This window comes from Brienomyrus brachyistius, unplaced genomic scaffold (assembly GCF_023856365.1).
Source record: "Brienomyrus brachyistius isolate T26 unplaced genomic scaffold, BBRACH_0.4 scaffold36, whole genome shotgun sequence".
Lineage (NCBI taxonomy): Eukaryota > Metazoa > Chordata > Actinopteri > Osteoglossiformes > Mormyridae > Brienomyrus > Brienomyrus brachyistius.
Window position 1 is genome coordinate 3,780,110 of NW_026042311.1, and position 15,259 is coordinate 3,795,368.

General features: G+C 44.9%; 1 protein-coding gene across 3 annotated transcripts in view; it reads left to right on the forward strand.

Moving 5' to 3' along the window:
• LOC125721988 (uncharacterized) overlaps window positions 1-15,259 on the forward strand; it is a 433,000-nt gene that overhangs the window by 367,327 nt on the left and 50,414 nt on the right. The window lies entirely within an intron of this gene.

A 15,259-nucleotide genomic window follows, 5' to 3' on the forward strand; every position in this document is an offset into this window, starting at 1 on the left:
ACTTTGGGGTAAATGTTTTTTAGATAGGTGAAATACTTTAAAAGGCATTTCAGACTTGATATGAAAAATGGCTGAGAGGCCTTAGACTCCAGAGGGTTAACGAGCAATGCCTGGTGCTCATTTAGTCTTACCTCTCATTCCTGCCCCGTGTTAATCGCTCCCATCGCTCTGCAGTGTTCCGCAGGTCTGTCATTGATGTTGGTGGCTGCTTCAGTTAGTCTGTTTGAGACTCATTGCAGTCCTCTTTGTTTTATGCTTTTGTATTTATCCTTTATAAAGCCCCTTTTGTTTGGGACCTTGGCTGCTCCCACTTGCTCCATTTCTGCCCATATGACACATTTTGTGCTTGAGAGTTCAACAGCTAATGATGAAGTCACTGTGTGATATTACTTAGAATTCAGTTTATTTGGTGGTAAATCAATTACTGCAGGAAGGAAGAGTGAATTAACGTTGCATAACTGATGGTCTAGTGAGTGTGAAGTAATCACATGAAGTCCTGGTGGTTTCATCATTGGTTCATGTTGAGCAACAGGAATTCGTGTATTAAATAATGAGTAACTAGTTTTAGCATTACTTAAATAAGCAGTATTCATCTAGCTATCCAATTAGATATTGATACACATGGACATTTGCTTTGCAGGGACTGCCATGTTATTCAGTGTAAAAATAATCACCATCAGTCATTTTTATATGTCTGGGGTTGATCCTAATTAACTTCTCCCTGCTCACAAATCCAGTTTCTTCAGCTAGTGCAAGGCAGGTCATTCCAGTTCCTCAGTATGTCTTGTACTATGAGTATCTCAATGCAGTCCTCATTTCCTCCAGCATCACTGGTCTGCCCAGTCATCCATTAACTATCGAACAAGAGACTGAAAGACGGGAGGCACTAAATACTCATTTACATGCACATTTACTTGTAACTGCTTATCACTTCTCCCCAAAACAGTTGGTGCTTATTGTGCATCTACATTTGGTAGTGTCCATTCAAAGTTTTCTAAATATTGCGATCAGCATGTGCCTGAGTGTGTCGTCACTGGACTGTAATTGTCCGTTGACTATTGACATGACCTGCAATGTGTCTCTGACCACAGAGTTTGTGATGGGGAGGCATCCATGTCCTTCTGGAGACTGCATTTTACGCTTTCCGGAAAGCCTGCTTGGACTGTGCTGCCCATCTAGAGGAGCAGCAGCAGTGGTCCAGAGCCTCAAGACTGAATTAGGAAATCTACTACGGCCTCAGACTGTGTCAGTGAAGGACTTGGAGATTCTGAGAGTGCTGCTGGACATTATCCCGGTGTTTTATAGTTCTGAAAGACTCTCGGTAAATGAAGGACATGGGACTTTTGTATCCTCAAGATGCCTTCTTTCTTCCAATAAAAATGCTTTTCATTGCTGCAGCGTCTGCCTGTGTCTGACAGAGGGAAGGGGGAAGTGTGTAAGCTGGCCTCTTTCTCTAATCACTGTGTCTGAAACTTTTCTTGAAGTGGATGAGCAGCTTCCCTCCAAAAAATTAAGCTGTCTGACATCCAGACTGAAATCAACAGTTTGCAGGTGGTACTGGCCGTTGGTTCGGGGTCATCCAGGCTAACTCTGAAGTATGCGGTAACGCCATAAAAGTTTTTAAATTGACATGTCTTTGCATAAAACTTCTGGAGGGGGGGGGGACCTTACCATACATCAAATTGACATTATGTCTCTGCATAAATAAGAAACGCACCAGAGGTAACAACTTGGCACGTTGTTTTCTCATTAAAGAATCCTAAGAAAAGTTACACATACAAGAAATCGGTGGAAAACTACACGTGTGTGTGCATGTGTATGTGAGCTGAAAATTGCTCTCCTGGTATACTTTTTCCGTGCTCTTTCAGAATCTGGCAAGACTTGAAAATGTCATATTTGACCCTGGGATTTTATATTGAAGGAGTTGAGTCATATTTTCAGCATTTATAGTTCAGATATGCTTCTTTCAACTGGTATAACGGGTTTCATTCCCGTCACTAACTATCTACAGTCAACCATGACCCCGAAGTAGGGGGTCCTGTGGGGGATTTCTCACCTGCGACCATTTTCAGATGGCAATATGTCAAAGAATAAATGGTTATTTTAGAATGAATTTGCATCTGCTTACAGTATCTTCCTCAAATAACAAAACTATAGAAGAATATTGGATGTAGGTGTGGTGGTGACCCCACAGCAAGTGAACCAAAAACTGATGTTTGCAGGTCCATAATTTTGAAGTGCTTCCCCAGAGCTGAAAGAGCAGGGAAAACTATACCAGGAGAGCAATTTTCAGCTCTCTAGCATGCTTAGAAGCGAAGGTATGGTCTCCTGAAAACCCTTACAAATTATATGCATGATTCATAAGTGCAAAAAAGGGGCGTGGCACCCAACTTTGAAAGGGCCGTAACTTTGGACTGCATCAGAATTTTTCAATAAAACTTGGGGAATTTTCATTGTTCTCTATAAGGATCAACATATCAAGTTATCAAAATCAGGAATGATGCCCATGGAGCCCCTGCTTGATTTGGCATGGACTGACCCTCCTGTCAGGTGCCTGTCATGGTAATCACAGACTTACCTCTTCCAGCGACAAACTTCCTCGTCTTCCCTTCAATGCCCATACATACAAGAAAATCGCGCATAGGAGAAAATGGGGGGGGGGAAATTCAGCAGCGGTCTTCCTTGGATGTGGTAGCCGTTTCTCAGGCTCCCTGTCCAGAATTGAGCCCTGATTCCCCATGTACAGTGCATGTTTGTGTAATGTTGCTGCTATTTTCCCTGATGGCATTGCTTTGACCTCTGTGATGCTTTTTTTTTTGTTCATTTCTATAGAATGAAAGCACAGTTCTTTGAGCACAAGTTGTTTTGTGATTAAGCTAAAATAAAGGGAAATGCAGATCTGCTCAAGGTGTGACGTCTGGCTTTCGCAGCGTGTTGTGGGATGGGTAGCTGTCTGTGTACCACAGAGGTGTGAAACTGCCATCAAACAAAAGCCCTGGCAGCAACAGGAGGACAGAAACGACCTATAATGATCATAATATTTTGTTGCATTACTCATAATCATAATCAGTTATTTTAAAGGTTATTTTTCCCAGCACCTGGCCGTTGCTTAACAAAATGTTACTTTGCTGCAGTTTCCTCAACTGCTTTTTTATGACCCTGAGTAGGACTAAATTGTATGTGGCCCGATGTCTCTAGGAATATTATTGTACGTTTCCTACCTTCACAGGGCATAAACCGTTGGAAAGGCAAAGTGATTCAAAGATATTACAAGGCATTAAACACTATTAAAAAATGAGTATACCTGTGTTTTTATAGAAAGGTGTAACTTTATTGCACATTCATAAACATAAAACGGGCCAAACTGGGGTGCAGGGTTTCACAGGCAGGAGAGCTCCAACCCCTCTCCCCTGAATGATGTCCTCTGCACCCCATAATCAAAGTTCCTCCCCAACATTTATTTTTCTTTTATTTTTATCATGTCATGTCCCTCTGGTGTGCTGTACAACCTTGGCCGGAGGTTAGCTTTTTTTCCGGAAGTGGTTAACCAGCCGGCCAAAGGTCTGTATGCCTGGGTGACAGGCACACTCAGGGGAATGAGCATCCACACACATGTGGATGCCCTGGCTGTTCCTGAAAAAAAACATGTAGCCGGATTCTTCTTCCTTTGTGCTCTCATGAATCCGCTGGCCCTCAGTGGCTGTGACTACCGGCCCGTGGTGGTCACATACCACCTCACCAGCCTGGAACTGCCAGGTGGCGCAGACTCCCTTCCCCGCAATGTCCACCGCAAGTCCCTTCCACTTCTGCTTGTGGATGAGCTCCTGGATGTGGCTGGAATCAATGGCGGTGTCCACCGAACCCACTGGTCTCCAGTCCTTGAGGACGCTGGCTGCGCTTTGGAATGTTGCTTCTCCAGCCTTGGTTCCTGATCCAAGCGTCGACCCGGGACTCGGTGGGCTGCTGTCTGCCAAAGTGTGCTGTCAAGAACAAAGCAAATTGTTGTTAGGAAGACTATGTAGATAGGATTGCTTATCAGTAAAGTGCTTTAAAAATTAGTGCTACAAACAATACTCAGGACATGCTGGACACGCATCCTCATCTGGGCCTTCAGCCAGCACTCAGAGCTGTCGCTGAAACTGGCCCGACCTGTGTCCCTACAGTCTTGTCTGGGATGTCGCCATCCAGGGTCACGGGGTGGATTCGAAGGAGCTGATGGAATGCTGCCTGGAGATCCATCTGCTGGTTGGACGCCAGGGCAGCATCCCGTGCGGCGCCATGGGCAGAACAGCTGGATCCTTCCTCTGCGGAGTCAGCGCTGGGATAAAAAAAAACACACAAAGTTTTACGGTTATTGTTCAGTGGTGAGGGCTTTGGTTTTGTGTCTTGATGTTGGTAAGTGTGTTGACAAACGGAAAACATGCCTACCTTGAGTCACCTGCCAGCTTCTTCAGCAGCTTATTGGCCAGCACCACATTCCATGACTTTTATCCGGTAGTGCTTGTCAGCCGTTGCAGTGGAATGCGTGAGGTAATCGGCCACCAAGGACGATTTCTGGTCACTCAAGTCCTTGGTGGCCGTCTCAAAGATGCGCCGGGCCGTTTGGCTGGTGACTGGATCCAGCTTGTATCTAAAATACAAAACGAATAAGATTTATTAATACGTCTCGCACAACACATGACAACATGTATCTAGAACAAATTATAGGGGAATGAATCATGATTAGCTCACTTTTGGTGCAGCCGGTTCAGGTCTCCTCCCAGGTCATCAGTCGTCGTCCCGGTTCTCTTGGAGCTCAGAAGCTGTAGCCCTTCCCATGTGAAGATGTCAAACTACTGTTGACAGAGGAAGAGATTTAATTTCTGCTTTTGAAATAAATGACAATAAATCTTTTCAAGCTTGATATGCTTATTGCCTCCTCCTCAGAGGACAATGCAAATGTGGCCACTCGCCGTGCCGACATCTTGTTCCTTCACCTCAATCACCGCATGGTCGGATTCGGTCCTGCTCCTGGACCTGCACAAGACAATGATGTCCCACTGATTAATAAGCGAATTGGCAAAAAGGAAAAGTGAAGACAAAAAGAATACAATACTTGCGGTCATGTGCTCCATCATGCCTGGTCGCTGTAGATGCTTCAGAATGACCGTGACCTCCAGGTAGTAGAGGACAAGAGAGATGTTGGGTGGTACATTGGGCGGAGCTTAATTTGGTTCTGCTTCTGATGTCATAAGCGGGAGGGGGCGTATCCCTTATTCTGATTGGTCGAGGGGTTATGTCCATATATGGTATACATGCTTATGCCACGTGTTGCGCCATATGGTTTGGGAGGTAAGGGTTGCCATTAAACTTTAATAGAATAAAAATACATTAGATGTGTTTTAATTATAGTTTTTAAGGAATAATGAAACGTATAGCAGGATTAATGCAAGCTAAGATGCACGTCTAGCAGGGGGGGTCCGTCTGGCCATAGCCACGTGTTAGTAGGCACAAGCGCCACGGTGTATTTTTTGAAAGAAAAGCAGGCGGGATTTAAACAAGTACAAACATGCCCAAAAGAATCAGAAGAGCAAATGCTGAATTTAAACAAGCACAAGAGCGATATTATGTGGTACCTTGGGCGGAACTTAATTTTGCTCCGCTTCTGACGTCATAAGTGGGAGGGGGGCGTATCCTTTATTCTGATTGGTCGATGGCTTATCTCTATACACCATACATGCTTATGCCACGTGTTGCCGATAGGGGGCCATTTGGTTTGGGATATTGCCGTTAAACTTGTAATGTATTTTTATTCTATTAATGTATTTTATTGTGTTTTTTTAAATTACGTTTTTAAAGAATAATAAAACATCGAGCAGGATGATGGCAAGTTAGCGCATACACGTTAAGCGGGGGGTCCGTCCACCTCGTAGCCGCGTGTTGGTAAGCGCCACGGCGTATTTTAAGAAGAAAGCACCAAAAGAAGAAAAACTTTAGTGTTATTTTAAAATAAAAGCAGGGTGATTTTAAACAAACATGCCCGAAAGAAGCAGAAGAACAAATTTAAACAAGCGCAAGCGAAGTCAATAAACATACCGCACGTCGTTTTAAAAGAAGAGAGCACACGTTACATTTAACCACCACGAAAGACTTTAGTGATATTTACCAGGTTGGAGAAAGCATGTAAGCGGCAAAATTTTAGAAATATGACGAAACGAACCCGGAGCTCCGTCACATGCGGCTTGTCTGTTTGAACAACGCAGGGCGGAATGGGCGATCGCTAGTCCGGCGCTTGGCGCATGCGCACCCACGCCAACGCCCCTTTCAAAATGGCGACGACAGCGGAGCGCCTGTTATTTCAAATAAAACCCCTATAACCGTAATGTTTTTAAGGAATGAAGCACTTTTCTACCAATGTGAATAACAAAGTAAAGCGCTCTGAGCATTTTCGACAACAATAATCAAAGAACGCGGTTAATTCTTGTTTAAACGAGCGCATGCGCATAGATCCACACAGCATTTCCTTTATTGAGCCAGCTCGTTGCATCAAGCAACTGTCAAATGGTGAACAATTGTCAAATTGTTGCCGGTCTCATACAGACAGTGCCGACCATGAGTTTGACACCGGCGACGCTCCATAGCCGTGACTTAGTGCCGCTAAACCCAACATGGGCGCCCCGCAAACCGTGGAGGTAACGCAAGCATGGAGCTCTGTGCAGCATATTCTCGCATAAAGAATGTATCTGTGTAAAACTCGAGAGAAAGTTTGAACAAAGTGAGATTGACGGGGAATCATTAGACCAGCCCCCTTTGTGGCAATAGCAACCAATAAGATGAGAGAAGGATGTACTTAACCATGGTGAAAAGCGTATTAATACCCACCACGCCTGTGAGCCAGCACTCAGAAGATGAGACACACCTCCCCAGCGAGCAACGTCGTGCAAACAGACAACTTCGACTATCCCGACGTCTCCTGAAGTGACCACACAGCCGGATCCGTCCTGTCAGCTGCCTCTGATAGACGAGCATACTTTTGGACTGCTGCTGAACAACGCTGAAATCGACCCTCAGCGGTCACCATCCTGGTCTCCACCGATACAGCCAGTGACTTTTGGGCTGCGACTTGACAACTCACCAGAGCCTTTTGACCTTCAGCAGGCCGCATCATGGGGTCCATAAGGCGACCCCGTGCCTTTCATCGTCACCCCCTTCGAGCCCACCGTGGGCGCAATGGCCGGCATCGATGGTTGAGGCTGCGGAGGTGACCCCGCATGTATTCTTGGGAGCACCACGGTCCCCATCACCAACACTCGAGGAGCTCTGTCAGAGTTTTTCTGCGCTGTCATTGTCTGAAGATGTTGTGGATGGGAGCATCACTGACTCGGTTATGAAAATTATCAAAGGGGCTCTTGCCTGCATTCTGGATCATGTGATCGAGGAGGACTTGGAGGACTGTGTAGGTTGCTCTGTGATGCATCCTAGCCAGCTTCGGCACACGTGCCTGTACGATCCCGAGCCATTTTACTTCTTTCACAATTTTGAAAAGTTGGTCAAAAAGCTGTATAGACCATGGTTTAAACATATCATCACAAAAGCGGTGTCGGTGTTCAATCCCCACCCCTCCCCCATGAAAGTACAGGGTGCTGTTGAAGCCGTTATGTATGATCTTAAAGCTGAAATAAACATACGGGAGAAATTGCGCGAGTTGAAATGTGAAGTTGAAGGGGCAGATTACGAGGGGGCTATAGATGACGGTTAATGAATTCTGTATTTTGCACGCATACAAACCACCCCAGGCTGCTGTGTAAACGCTGAACTATGTGATCGAAATGTTTCTGACAATTTTTGCATGCATTCTAAATAAAGAGTTGACTCAAAAACCACTGTGCCATTATTGCTAGAGGTACATGATGGATGACAAGCACTTGAAGCGTGTCTATTGTACACCATCAAACCCTGGGTCTTTTGGAGGCCCCGACAGATTATACTGATCTCTGATAGATGAAGAAGGTGTGTGTAATATAAATAAGAAAAGTTGCTACATGGCTATCTGGTGAAGATGCATACACATTACATAAACCGATCAGGTTTAACTTTAAAAGGAACAGAGTCTTTGTGACTAATATCGATTCTCAATGGCAAGCTGACTTGGGGGACATGTCGGCTTACGCGGAACAGAATGACGATTTTAAACACATGTTAACGTGTATAGACATTCTATCAAAATACGCATGGGTACAATGTCTTAAAAGCAAGATGGGGGCAGAGGTAAAGAAAGTGTTTGAAAACATTCTCTCTGAAGGCAGGACCCCTAAAAGGCTACAAACCGATCGCGGGACAGAGATTTTTTTATTTTTTTTTAACGCGTCGTTTCATAAGCTTACCGAGAAACATGGAATAATACATTTCGCCACTGGTAACGATGTCAAGGCGTCTGTAGTGGAAAGGTTTAGCGACACATTCGTGTCTTTTAATGTGTAGTTATTTTACAGCTTATAATTCAAGAAGGTATGTAGACATTGTACAAGATCTAGCGATCGCTTACAATAATACCCACCACAGTACCATTAAAATGAAGCCGGTTGAGGTTAATGCACAGAATGCGGCCCAAGTCTTCAACAACGTTTATGGTTTGATGCCGAGTATATCTAAAAAGCATCGTCATAAGTTTAAAAATGGTGATGTGGTCAGGGTGTCTAAAGCACGTGGAAAATTCACCAAAGGATATGAGCAAACATTTACGGATGAGTATTTTACCATAGCCGAACATCTACCTAGAGCACCACCGGTGTATAGGTTAAAAGATTATGACGACGATATCATAGAGGGGACATTTTACGCCGAAGAGCTACAAAAGATCAGACTAGGCAAAGACAAAAACTTCAAAGTTGAGAAAATTGTTGCGGAAAAAACGCTGCGTGGTCAAAATGTTTGTAGTGAAATGGCAGGGATGTCCAGACAAATTTAACAGCTGGGTTCCTGCTAAACAAGTAGTTGACGTATAAGTGCGACGGCCCGTGTTTGTAGCGTTCAGTTCCATCAAAAACAGCCATGGAGGAAAGCGGCTTTTATGTCACGCTCCCAAGCAATGCGTCTATGGATGTTTTCCCGCACAATACCATATCGAGCTACACGACAAAACTAGCCAAGCCGATTTGAACTGAATGGTAAATGGGAAGTAGGATTAGCCGAAATCCATTACCCACGTACATGGGATACACTGGTAGAAGAAGACACCTTGTTTTACGTGACAGGATGGATGTCGTTACCGTCGACCCTACAGTACAAGCTAAAGGCGGGATATTAGAGATATTGAAAACCTAATCAGTGAGACGAATGAGGTTCTAGGAATGTCAAAACTAAAATTTGACTATAGCGTGATAAACAAAGTGTATATGGTCGGACCCCCGCACGTTGCCTTTAAAGCGAAAGGTAATCTTGCACGGATGCTGGGGTTTGTGCCTGATGTATTTCAGAAGATTGGCGATAGACCAGCGGCACCGTACCCCGCCGACATAAGCGCCGGTTTTTACACAATTTACATGTATTCAGACATTGTCGAGCATCAAAGAGTGGGTGACAGCTACGTGCCTCTTTTACGGGGTGTACATATAGCTGGGGAACACAACTCGATGGTCACAATACCTTACGACAGGATTCATTACATGTCGCTCTGCAAGAATCACATTGATAATATAGTCATTGAGTTAGTCTGAACAGAACAAGGCGATACCCTTCCGATACGGGAAAACGATAGTAAAACTGCATTTCAGGCCGGTTAAGCAGTACTACCCCCAATGTACAGCGCCGATGGCTTTTCAGATCCACATAGCACATACTACAGAAACCAGGCGGGAAACGGGCTACCCGGATACAATGGGGCCCCCGTTATGTACGGCGGTGGTCTGGGGGGGCTTTTTCGAGGCCTCCTCAGAATGGCTGTGCCATTTCTTAAAAGGACTTTCAATATGGCGAAGCCGCATTTAAAATCGGCCGCCCAAAATATCGTTAAAGACGTAGTAACAGGAGCCATGACGGGTCAATTGACAGCACAGCCGCAAGAGGGCTCGGGGCTCATGGTGCTTGCTCGCGGCAAGCGGCATAGACCCCCTGGGGATCGAATTACCTCCGCTAAAAAACGCAAAGCAATACCCAAGAGAGGCACAGTAGTCAAAAAGAAGCGCGAGAAGAAGGTGGCCAAAAAAGCACAGAGAAGAAGCTACATTTTCTAAAACTATGGCCCTCATTCACAACATGTCGGAAGAGTGTATGAAATCAGAATTGGACATTTTTGCATTACCGTACACGCAAGCAAGCATTGATAAGAATATATACGTGGAAGTGCCACCACTCTCAGCCTTAACTGATAATGGCCCCCTGGAGTTTTTTATCGCCGGTAATGGGGAAGATTACCTAGATCTCAACAACACGCTACTGCATCTCCGGTGTCGGATCACAAGAGCTAACGGTACAAACATTGACGCAGGGGCAAATGTGGGAGTCATAAATTACCCGATCGCCTCGATTTTCTCACAAGTGGACGTATCCCTGGGTGACCGGCTAGTGAGCCAATCTAGCAACACTTACCCTTACAGAGCGATGATAGTGCCTGCTTAATTATAGCGTTGGTACGCTCTCCAGACAGTTTACCTGCGGGTTGTTTTTCAAAGACAGCAGTACAGGAATGAATGAGACAGACCCGCAAGGCCTTAACGCGGGGCTAGAGAAAAGAGCCGCATTTTCGGCAAGAAGCAGCGTTTTCGATTTGATGGGCCCAATACACTCTGACATATTTTTTCAGGAGCGGCTAATGCTAAATGGGGTCGACGTCAAAATTAAAATGGTCCGAAACAAAGATGAGTTTTGCCTCATGAGCGGTGATGCAGCTGAGCAGTACTCGCTCAAAATAGTATCGGCATCCCTCTTTGTTAAAAAAGTTTCTGTATCGACGGCTGTCAAACTGGGGCACGCGAGCGCATTGCTGACAGCCAACGCGAAATACCCAATCGAGAGAGTATGTATGAGAACTTTTAGTGTGGCCGCGGGTAGCCGTGTCTGCGCTCAAGAAAATTTGTTTCTAGGTCAGCTGCCTAAAACCGTAGTTATCGGGCTTGTAGATAATATGGGTTTTATGGGCGCGTACGATCGAAACCCCTTCAATTTTCAACACTACGACGCTGAATTTGTAGTGCTTTACGTAGATGGCCAGCAGTATCCCTCTAAACCCTTTCAACCAGATTTTATCCGAGGAAACGTGGCCCGTGAATATTACAGTTTGATTTTGGCTACTGGGAGACATTTGAAAAACGAGCCTTTCGCTGTTGACAGAAACGAGTATATAAATGGTTACACTTTGTACGCCTTTACATCCCTCGTCGGGTGACAAGTTAATCAGCATCTCTCCATGGTTAAAAGCGGAAATATGCGCCTGGAGATGAGGTTCCGCCAGCCGCTGGCCAGGACTGCGACATTGATAGTTTACGCATCATTCGACAATATAATCGAGATTAACCAAAGGAGAAATGTATTGTACGATTACTACTAGTCATGAACACCCTGCAGCTATCCAACATCCTTGGCAGAAACCGCTGGACTGCTAGACATTTTTATGGGGTGTTGGCTTGTGACGAGCTGGAGGATGTAAAACTTGAAAAATTACCCGCAATCTTCATCGTCAACACACATCCGAGTTGGGCACCCGGTGAGCACTGGCTGGCGCTTTTCATCGGTACTGACAGCACCGCAGAGTTTTTCGACTCCTACGGAAATCCTCCGGATCACCCCAGCTTTCCGAGGGTCATAAACGCTTTTATGACAAAGCACTGTGACCGTCTCGTTTGCAACGCGAAGCAGCTTCAAAGCGATCTCAGTGTGACGTGTGGACAACATTGCATTTTTTATTTAATTAACCGCTGTAGAGGCTTTTCTTTTTGCAAAATTATATCGTTTTATAGCAATGATTTAAAAAAGAACGATGCTATGGTTTCTCATTTTGTTTCTAAATTTAAATATATCAATCGTGTGAAAAATATGTTTACCAAAATGCAGATGGTGAGATGTTGTAAGGCTTTGAAAAAGATTGTGCATGACAAATAAAAAACACAAAGACAAAATATCACGTTTGAGTGTTTTAATTAAGTACAAAAGCATTTTAAAATACAAGCCAGTCGGGTCTTAAGAATTTCCGTGGGGTTCGCGGTGACCGACCATCTCGGGGTGTCCCGTCACGCCGCTCCTCGGTGCGGGGCTTGTTCTTGATCGACTCTATGAGACGTCCGACATCTTGGTTAGGTATGAGGGTGCAAGGCATGTTGAGTCTAGCCAGGCCTTGTAGAAATTCTCCCCACCCCACAGGCCTTTTCCCCTCGTTCACGTTATGCAGGTTGGTAATGTTTTTAAGCAAATCGAGCATGTGGGATCCAGCGATAGTTGTACCATTAAAAACAAACTCCCCGCGCGGATTCCACGCAGTGACGGCAGAGTTTTCATGCATTTTACCCATTATATATTCAGCCTTTTTCTTGTTACGCGAAGCAACATTTTTAATGACTTCGTCCATAATGGAATCCCCAGTAACGGTGGCACGTGCCGCCACAGCATTATCTATCATGGACTCTTCAGGAGGAAGTGTTAAAGATAAGGGCTCATTATCACCTTGCCTGGCCAAAGTCAAATATCTCTGTAGCACCTCTGTGTACAAGTGGACCTTTTCGTGGTCAGCAACATCCGTTCTTGATAAAATGTTGCGTATTGCAATGTCCAATTCGCTTTCGGCAGTCTGTCTTATCGTGTCTTTAGGAGATGTGGCATTATGCAGTTTTTCAAGCTGTGCCTTAGGGACCAGATACATTTTCCTAGCGTGTTCCATTTACTTAGCTCCGTTGAAAAAGACTGGTGAGAAACGGTATGGCGACACTTAGCAGGGGTAGAATGAATCCCCCACCGGTCTGTATAATAGCCTTCTTTTTTTTAAACGATGCCCGTTTGTTTGCCAATAGTTTAATGCCGCTCTTTTGCTTTTTTAGTTGTACAATCTGGGCTTTGGTTAACGGGATCTTGCCGCACAGCACGTTCAAAGCTATTTCACAAAGAGTGTTCAGCAAACCCGGAGATGCCGTCTTTAAAATTTTCTTTCTCTGTCTGGCGTTACTGTCAAATAAAGCTTTCAGGTCACTCCAGTTTCTTTTTATACGCTCCGACATTATTATTTTTTCTTAAGCACGTAAGCAGCCGGCCACTCGGGTGGAAGCATTCTTGTTCTGAGCCTACAGTCATCGGGTGTCACGGCTTTTAAATCCACCAACAGATATCCGTAAGGGACTTTTGTAGCGTCTTCGAAAGCTTCGAGAAAAAAATTTGAATGCCGCGGGTACATCTGCCTTGCCAATACACTCGTCTGTAATTTTTCTCGGGGGTTTTTAAATAATACAATATAATTAGCGTTGAGATTGATGGTCCGGCTCTTCTTACCTTGGAAGCAAAGATTCTGCACCAGATATATGACGCTTAGATTTCTGTGATGCGTGTACTTGGTAAAAGCTTTTTCCACCTCGCCGTTATCGCTGGCTTTTTCCATAAGGTCGTCAATGATGATCAAATTAATTTTATTTGATGGTAAAAGTTCGTCGTCACACAGAGACTCTGGGATTCCTTCCACAAATTTTATATTTTTTATTTTGCACAACAAATCATCATACAATGGTTGCCAGCAAGAATAGCACCATACGACGTTTTCAGGCACTCTGGACAATGTACAATCCACATTCTCAAGCAGTCTTTTAATGAAATAAGACTTGCCACAGTTGCTCGGTCCCGATATAATGCACGAGAATGGGTGCTGAAGTCTATTGTCGAACCCGTCACTAGAATCCATAAGGCAGTGTGGAATAGTCAGGCAGTAGCTGCCGCTTCGTGTACACAACCTTGAAACACTTGTTGACTGTCTTAGTTTTCAAAAGGAAACCCCTTTTATCCCTCAAGATTTGCTGCGTAGATGTCCTGATCTCTCGAGGGGGGTCACGTGGGTTATTCACAAAATCGTGAACTAACTCTGTGAGGGATGCGATGTTGACAACTTTCGAATTGGTGTTGTGCAGCGTTATTCCCTTAACTTTCAAGTTTGTTTTACTTTTTGCGGTTCTGTACCCATAAGTTTTGGGACCCCCTGAAACAAATTCCACAATGTGGTCATCTGGGTCCAACTCGCTTGTCAGCTCACCAAGAAAGTCACCCAAAGGTGGCATCCAGTCCCCCGGCTTGCTGACAAAAATGACAGAGTCTGTATCATGGTACAGCGTACGCCGCCCCAAGCGGTCCATGAGGTTGTACAGCTCGAGCCTAGCATACGCGGTAGTGAACGCCGCAATAAACGTGTTGACGTGCCGCGGCGTGTTAGGGAGCACCTTTATGTTCCGCCATTGGACCATTGCCACATTGTCATTCAAAAAGGAAAAGTGAGACACATTGACCAGCTTTGAAAAAATGAACATGAGAAACTCATCGGGGTCTTTGATGAGCGTCGTACTTGACTGATTTATCCTCTGACCAAATTTTCCCCAAAGACTGTTTAAAAACAATTTGGAAATTTGGCGTTTCACTTTGTTCACCCCGATATTTTCGGGGTTCAAGCGGATGCCCTCCTTCTCAAAGTAGGTCTGAATGTATCTCTCTTTATCCTCAGCACTCTTTACCCAAGAGGGATAGCCCGAAGCCTCCTGTTTTCCCTTTAAATGGGTGTTAATATAGTCAGCAAAGAGTGTGTCTGTCCTGTCGGGGAAATGCCAGACCTCGTAAATCTTGGCAATTTTGTAGCCCTTTTCAACAGCCTTGTTGATTTCGATACTGCACCACGTACCGCTCAGAGCTCTCTGCTCATCTGAATGATTACAGATCCCCTGCGTCTCAGTTTCACAGCATGTTCTGCAAAGTGTGAACATGAGTTTACCACTGGACCTGTAAGGCAGAACCGATAGGTAAAGACCTCTCGGTGGGTAAACCTTGGCTTTGATCAACCCAAAATAGTTTTCCACACTGTCAAAATCGCGGTAAATGACAACGGGGTGTCCTACCGGGTACTCCTTAAACTTGTTGACAGAGGGGTAAAGGCTCGTGAAGTCGTAATAATCTATACGCTCGTCGCCCTCTGCTTTGTAGTGCAATTGCAGGGCGTTAGTTCTGCCGCCAAACAGAGCGTCCCAAGGATCGATGTGCTCTGGAAAGTCAAATTCCCTCAAGAATGCCTGTACATTAGCGTTTTCAGCCTTCAGTTTGTCCCACTGGT